We start from the raw sequence: 8654 nt of genomic DNA, 5'->3' as shown, positions 1-8654 counted from the left end.
AATGAGAGAAAGAAGTGAAGAATCTTCTATTCAACTCTGACTCTTAGCTGTTTGGGAATGTTATGATTATGCTGCTCAGTACAAATATTTATAATTCTCATATTTTAACAAAAAATAAGGTAGTGTCACTAATGGGCTGGACTGGTATCGGACTTGGTAACTTCAAGTTGGTGTCGGACCGGACCGGATTTTGGGGCACAATGACTACTTGTTTACTCTTCTTTTCTCTTCCACTATGCTAATTGTTGCACATAAACAGTTGAGAACATACAAAATGTTATTGCTTCAGTGGAGTTTTTCATAACGTAATACACTAATTGTTAGAGTTAGGAATGCTAGAGTTAGGAATTGGTAAACTTCGTACACTCGAACGAAAATAATTGGGGCACGTAAAAATCATGAAACAAATGATTCTGATGACATTGAAACGTTACATTTAGATGGTGTAACCACAGAGGTTTAATAACATATACAACAGGAATACAATAGCATGACTTAGAATAAGACCGAAATAAGCAGAGCAGAGGAAAATTTTTTGTTTTTTCATCACTGCTTTCCTTGTCCTCCTTAGAGCTTTAGGAAAGAATGCTGGAATAGGCTTTTTGCAGGCGGGTGCTGGCTTCATCCATGTCCACCGACCATCGTTTTCCTGATAACATTGAACAGTATAGTTTTGATAATCTATGATACAATATCAGAGCAGAATGACTAACTGTAAACATTCAGTGACTATACACTATACCGGCAACATGGGGTAAATGTGCACCCCATTGTCTATATTCAAGCCTATCTTTCCAGCATTCACCAACCACAACACCTTGATTTCTATCTGGATCATCGAAGGGAGGGGTTAAGTTGATTAGGCTTTTCACCGTTCACCTAGAAGGAGTCCAAAACTTGATACCATCGTCCAAACCGCTACAAATATCCACAAAAAAGAGCACCATGTTTGCTAACAATTAAATAGAGCATTCAAAGCAAATAACTATTTTTATATTTTTGGCTTCTCAATATCATATAGTTGATATAGGTTACGTTTTTTGTTTTTTTTTTTTTGGAACAAACGATAATAGCTACAGTAAGGGCGTAAGGACTGAGTTAAGCCTCACAATGGGCTAGCAATAATGTGGTTCAAATTTACTTTTAGCGAGAATCGAACCCAAGACCTCTCACTTACATGTGAAAAGGAATATCACTAGACCGTAGTACTACATTAACCGTCTGACCTGTTAATAATTAAAAGAGTAATAATACATTTATCATAAGTTTTATACTATGTTTGTATTATTTCTCTAATTGAGATAAGATCTGTCAATACAAATATTATTCCATGATTACTAAAGAGATGAGACAAGTATGATATAGAAAATATAGCAAGAGTGATATTTAGTGATTGAAAAAAAAGTCAAATTATTTGTAATGTTTCACACGTAACACAATTTAGATGTTTAATTTATATACTCAACAATATAAAAGGAATTCACCTTCAACATTTGAGAGGTAATTGTTTCAAAACTAAGAAACTCTAACTTTCAATTATCTTCATCCTCTAGCTAAGTCGTTTTCTACTCGCATCACACTGGTCACTCATTTATCTATACTTCTTGGTTTCTACATACAATTATCGTGATTTTACAACTAGGTAAAATATTTCTCCTCGCAATATTATATATATATATATAGATATATATGTATTAATAAAATGGTTAAACATGTACAACAATAATATCTATCTAGAAGTTATCTTGAGGTACACTTGTTCTAATGTTGAAAGATGTCACAAAGTCAAATATCATCTTCTACTATTAAATAAGAATGATATATGTAATAAAAGCCAATAGAATTGAAGTAATATGCATTACATCTCATATTTTATTGAAATTGATAAAATATTTTGACCACTTTCTTCTATTTTTCCCTTGACCAGTTTCTTCTTTCGGTGGGTACGTTCGAGCGAGTATATATTCGTTCATGCAGAAAAGTAGAAGTTGCTGTTAATTAGTACTACAGCTACCTAAAAATGCATAATCCATGGACGAACAAAACACAAAAGTAGTACTCTCTTTAACTATATATACATGGCAGATCCGTGAATGGTAGCACTTATTTTACATAATTTTTGACACACGTTTTTATGGAGCTTACTCCATAATGTATTTTAATGATCCGAATTATCTATCATTTAGAACGTCGTTCATAAATCATTCTTACAAAAAATTAGGTAAATCCAAAGTCATTAAGAATTTAATTGTAGTGAAGAAAATAAACGAATACGGTTTTATAAAAAAAAATTTAACCCCTTAATTCAACTGTGATATGGTTTCAGACTTTGGTGATTTTTGGTAACCATAATTTTTAAGGAAAGTCCTAAATAATTTACGATTCGATTCGTTGAAGTATATTACTATTTGACCCTCACAAAAACGTATGTAAAAATGATGGGGTAGAAAAATGATGAAGTATATTACGATTCGTTGAAGTATATTACTATTCCCATATAATATGTATAAATATATATCTGCAATTATGCATGCAGTGACTTTATTATATAGTTTCCCTTGCTGAAAAGTAAAATACAAAATAGAACCATCGAAAATCGGCTGAATTGACTCAGTCCCACTCACGGCTAAATTGATTTGACCAATCCATTAAATAATTTTTGTAGTTATGACTTAAACTACTAGTTCGGGTGGCTCCTTTGGACGGCTTCTCTTTTACGATTCTCTGTCTCCTCCATTTGTCAATCTTTTCGGCTCTAGCTAGTCGTTTTTGAGCTCAACTATAGCTTGTTTATTTATCCTTCTGTTATTTTGTTTTCTTTGCTTTCCATTTTCTTAATTCTGGAAGTATTTTCACAAAAATTCCATGGGAGGTTTACTAGGTTGGGAGTTGACCGCTTACCCCGTTAATTATCGGTTTAATTAGGGCACCTTATTTATAGTGCTTAATTAGTTATATAGAGTCAATAATATGGACTTTTACGGGCTAGCTAGGGTTTTAACTTTTACATAAAGATTTACTGTATAAATGTGTTTTTCGCTCTCATGACTTGGCCGTACTGTAGAGTTCCTGTTAGGGTTTGTATGTGTGAGATAGAGCAACAGACTTCCTTGTATTTCTATAGCGATGGATTCATGTATGCTTCAGAAAGTTGTACATATATATCTACGCAATCATGGATTTAATTATTTCAAGTTCGTATATATATATATATATATTTGAGTTTATGGAGATCACTCACTTCGTGAAATCACACAGTTCGATAATAAGACCCTAATATTCTAGTTAGAAAAACCTAATTTAGCTTGAAAAGAGTTTGAATAATTTTAAAAGAGTTTACAAATCGTTGTGTATCAACGCCAACAAAGCCATAGCAGCCCAAAAGACAAGTATAATGCTTGTGTCCCCCATAGAGGGATTTATTTGTTCACCTGCTTATGATTAACAAACTTTTATCATCCGAACATTATAAGTGGAACTGCTTATTCTCTTTATCATCACCTAAAGATCATACATGCGAAAGGTTATTCAATTTGAAGATCTTTAATTTAGTCATTCGTATGCATAAAATAGACAGTTCATCATAAGGACGCTACTCGTTACCAAAACTGTTGATTGGTTTAACACATATGGATGACTAAATGATCTCCAAATTGAATGACTTTTTCATATATGATCTTTAAATGATGATAAAGAGAAGAGTAATGCTAGAGAGACTAAATTTGTAGACAAAATTTACAAACTAAATAACGTGTCACCAATAGAAATGAGCACATTTATTAAGTTTGAAGTAATAATCCAATCATCAACTTCCATGTCATTTAGTTTACAAAATTTTGTTTGCAAATTTAGTCTCCATATGTTCGGACAGTAATGTTAATTGTAAGTGGGGGGAGGAACACAAGCATTATCCAAAAATTATTCAATTTGGAGATCTTTTAATCATTTATATGCATAAAACCAATGGACGGTTCATCATGAGGATGCTAAGCTAAAACTGTTGATTAGTTTAACACGTATGGATAACTAAACGATATCCAAATTGAATGATTTTTTTGCAGATATAATCTTTAACTGATGATAAAAAGCGTGAATAGTTTCATTTATGATGTTCGGATGGTAAAGGCTCATTAATCGTAAATGGGAGGACAAGCAAGTTCTCCATAGAGGGACATGATCATTATCCAAAAGGTAAATAAATAGACACGGTAATATTTATTGTTATGTATCAATTTACATAAATGAAACAACCAATATACTTTGCTCGGGGAGCATATTCAAATGACTTTTAATGAGCATTTTGCATTTCTTATTAGCCTGAAAGCTCTCAAACGAGCAATTTTTAAGGGATGCAAACATTCATCTTGACGGGAACATTTAAATTTATATCTATATTTGCATCTTTAGAAGGTTGGCCCTGCAAGTTGAAGAGAAAATAAGAAAGCAATTACGTAAACCAAGAGCGAAAATGAATGAGATACAAATTTGCATCTCCCATATTGGAGTTAAACAAGGACGCCAAATTTATAATGAAGCAAGTTTGCACGCCAGGTTGGAAGGTTTTCTAGTTCCAGCCAACTCTGTTACTGTCAGGAAGAAAAAAAGACTTACATGAAAAAGAAACACCAAATAGCAAACAGATTCATCTTGTGACGCTAGGCTGGAAGGGTGTTTGAGTTCGAGGTCGAACTGATCCTGTCGATGTCATCACTACGAAACTAATAAGGAGAAAACTTTGAGCTCATGAGGATCGTAGATATATTTTTGGTTACACAAGAGAGGATCATAATACTCTTTGATCTCTTTCGTGTAGGCTAAAGCAAAATTACTTCTCTTTCTGGTCAAAGTTTTCTGGTCAAGTTTAGAATATGTCAACTTAAGAACATTAATTATTGATAGCTAGAGCCAATATCTCATGAAAAATCAAATTCCGGTTGAAGTTGAGAATACCCACAAATAATAAACTTACTCGCTAGAATCAAGTGTTTGACAAAAATGGAAAATGACAAACATTATTTAAAGCAAGAAAAAAGTACTAAAATGCTTTAAATATTGTCATGGATTATGAATTGTATTCGGGTGCAACATGATTGTATGTGTTAGGGCTGCTTTGATATTGTTTTGCTTTTAAATCAAAATTTTTCTATTGTATTGTGAGAATGATTAATTGTGTTAGGACTTGTTTAGTAGTTGCATCAAAAGCTAGAATTTGTAAACACGAGAAGTCAGAAAGCAAAAAAACTTTAAGGGCACATGTATGTCCTTAATATTATTTATGTTTCGAACAAAAGCATTCCAAAACCCATTACTTCAGAAAGAAAAAAAACTGACTTGGTAATGAAGAAGGATTTCAAACCTAAGGCCATTCATTTAGCCCGAAATTGCTCAAAATCCATTTCCAATAAACGAGCTACATCCTTGTCAACATCGAATTAAATCATTTATCACTGAGCCAAATGACCATCACACTTGCCAAACATAGCAAGCCCAGTAGCCTAGGGCTACATTTTTCTGTGGGCTCCACTTGCTTTTATTATCATCTCTTTCTTCTCAATTTGATTCTCCTTTTCGTCTCTCCTCTCTCTCTCTCTCTCTCTCTCTCTCTCTAAGGACGAGCAAGTAAGGGTTGGATGGCGTAATTTGGTGGTAGTGTTTGGTGTCATCGTAGTGTTGAGTTGGTGAGATTTGGTGGTGTCTGATTGTGTGAGATCTGGTGGTGGTGGTGGTGGTGTTTGATTGTGTGAGAACTGGTGGTGGTAGTGGTGAGGTAGAGATGATAAAAATATAGTTCATGTTGCTGTAAACACGAAAAATTCCTGAAACAAGAAACAAGAATACGTGTACAAAATATATTTTTTGTATTAATGATTTTTAGGGTTACAATCTCTTTGTAATTTGGTCCTCTGATTCTATCTTCGTAGGGTGTAGGTTTGTGGATGAGTTGTTGATCCAAATGGCCGTCGGGGCTTGATCTAAGGATGAACAGTTGATGAATGGATCTTCAAGGGGCCTTGGGCTTAATCTTGAAGAATGGGTGTATGAGTTTGTTGAGGTTGTTGATCCAAAGGGCCGTTGGGGCTTGATCTTAGGATGAACGGATGATGAATGATGAACACTTTCTTGAAGGGGCCGTCGGGGCTTGACCTTGAGTTGGTGGGAGTTTCTTCAAGGGCCGTTGGGGCTTGATCTTGAAGGAGGATTTGACAAAGAACGAAAAGTGCTTTCTTGATCCTTCGGGATTCGCTTGAGAGCTTTAGAGTTTCAAGGCTTCAAGGTTTTGGTGTAATGTAAATTTTTCTTCCTTTCTTCCTCCCAAAATGAATGCCTTGGCTTCCTATTTATAGAATTCCAAAACTTGATTTTTGGATTTAAATAATCAGATGAAATAAATCATTTCTGCCAGGTATTGACACGTGTCCTATTTGATGACTTTTCCAATTTATTTCGATTTTTCGTTGAGTCACACGCTACATGTAAAATTTATGTGACACGTGAGAGTTGAAATTTTAATTATTGGTCAACATTCATTTCACCGAAATTTTGATGTCTACAAATACCCCCACTTCAAGGTGCGTCGTAGACATGTGCTTGTCACGTGTAGAAGATGCGTTTTGAAGTCCCTTAATGTAGATGTCAACCCAAGGGCCGTCGAGGCTTGATCTTGAATTGGGCTGGAAATTTCTTCAAGGGCCATCGAGGCTTGATCTTGAGTTCGACTGGAAGATTTTCTGGTTTCCTCCAATCGTTGATTTTCCACAGGCTTAATCTTGAACTGGGCTGGAGGATTCTTTTGGTCTTCTCTGAAGGTCTGAACTTACTCCTTTTATCTGGAGTTGAATTTGATTCAAGGGTGGTGAACACTTGATTTTGAATCGGACTTGTGATTTCTTCAAGGGCCATCGAGGCTTGATCTTGAATTGGAAATAAGACCATGAGTGGTTTCAGGATTCAGACACATGGCAGGCAAGCATGAGGTGGAGGTGATGACCTATTTCTTTGTTCAATCTTTCCAATTCGTATTGAAGAGTACGAATTAGAAAGATTGATTTTTTATTGTCACTCGTCTTAGCTGTTCTCCAAGCAGATGTGGTCCCTTCTCTGGAAGTGTATCAACCGTTGAAGATGACTACTCGAGAGCAATGCTAGGTAAGCAACCAGGGAATAGGTTTCAGGTAGTCGGTTCCAGATCGGCAGACTGACTCCAAGTGCCGGCTGATTGCTCTTTTCACTTTGCCATGCGAGTAAGAACAAGGACAAAGGAAAGGACATGGAGGAAGCATGATATGAGATACCTTTGCTTTTGAAGAAGCAGCGAATGAATCAGCATATATATTTGTTGTGCTTGTCTCCACATGCTTCGATGTATCATTTTCACTTGCCTTACTTGCTCCCTTTGCAGAAGTGGTATTTCCTTATGCAGGTTTAGCATCTTCTCTTGTAGTATTTGTTCTCTGATACAGGAGTGGAATGCAAACCTTGCATTTGAATGGACCATCACTTCTTGGTGGCAACGCAAGTTTGAGTGGAGGTTCCGACATATTGCTTTCTCTGTCCTTGTCTTGGCAGGTGAGAACAAGGGCAAAGGAAAAGACAGGGAAAAAGCATGATATGAGATACCTTTGCTTTCGCCCTTGATGATATGAGATACTTTTACTTTTGAAGAAGCAGCGAATGAATCAGCACATATATTTGTTGTGCTTGTCTCCACATGCTTCGATCTACTGTTTCCTCTTGCCTCATCTGTACTCCAGGCATCTGGTATCTTCTTTGGGGGATATATCAATGGTTGAATATGTGTTCTCAAGGGAAGAAGAAAACTGGGCATGTTTGAGAGGTTTGGTTGCAGCTACATTCTCGGCTAAGAAGAAAAGTCATGCGTTTTTTGGTGTATGCCTTGCCATGAATGTTGATGTATATAGGAATTGTAATGGCAAGTAGTAGTGCGGATGCGGCAATGACCTCCACGCGTCTTCAACTTTGTCAGAGATCTTTTGACAAAGTTGCACGCGTTATCTGAAAAGCCGAGATTGCGGCTTTATCACCCACGCTTGTCGGCAACCTCCACGCGTCTTCAACTTTGTCAGAGATCTTTTGACAAAGTTGAACGCTTTATCTGAAAAGCCGAGAGACCTCCACGTGTCTTCAACTTTGTCAGAGATCTTTTGACAAAGTTGAACGCTTTATCTGAAAAGCCGAGATTGTGTCTGAAGAGTTGGCGAACTTTACGCAGGAAAATCCAGCTTTGAAGAGTGGTGTCTCTTCAATTCTGAATCGGTGATTGTGTCGCCTCTCCTTTTATAGAGGTGATCGATCACCTCTAACATGCACACTTTGAAGATTGCCCAATCGTGAATATCGTCTCCGACCCTTTGAGATTTTACTCCATCCAACCCTTCTCTTTTAACATTTTTGAAAATGGCTAACCCATCTAACCTTTGCTTAGATTTGAGTCTCAGCAATGATCCGGTTGCGCCGCGTCAAGGTAATGTATGGTGCCCATCTTTCTTATCTTCTAATGGCCCTCTTACAGGTGAAGACTCCGTGATGACGGATGCAACAACAGCTACGATAGTAGCTAGGAACCTCCTCACTCCTAAAGACAGTAGGCTGCTTTCAGGACGGTCCGATGAGTTGGCCGTTCAAGAGTCCCTAGC

The 8654-nt window shown here is 36.3% G+C and overlaps 1 long non-coding RNA gene across 1 annotated transcript; it reads right to left on the bottom strand.

The window, feature by feature from the left end:
- Positions 1-396: 396 nt before the first annotated feature.
- Positions 397-1293, bottom strand: LOC125479590. The gene is made up of 2 exons (XR_007260120.1): positions 743-1293; positions 397-649 (listed from the first exon to the last, which is right to left on the bottom strand). It is a non-coding gene; the product is annotated as an uncharacterized LOC125479590 (long non-coding RNA).
- Positions 1294-8654: the final 7361 nt, after the last annotated feature.

This window comes from the organism of the source record quoted next, unplaced genomic scaffold, assembly GCF_019419815.1.
Source record: "Pyrus x bretschneideri cultivar Hongxiangsu unplaced genomic scaffold, Pyrus_bretschneideri_v1 Contig3, whole genome shotgun sequence".
NCBI classification, from domain to species: Eukaryota; Viridiplantae; Streptophyta; class Magnoliopsida; order Rosales; family Rosaceae; genus Pyrus; species Pyrus x bretschneideri.
This window is presented reverse-complemented; position numbering and strand designations above follow the sequence as displayed.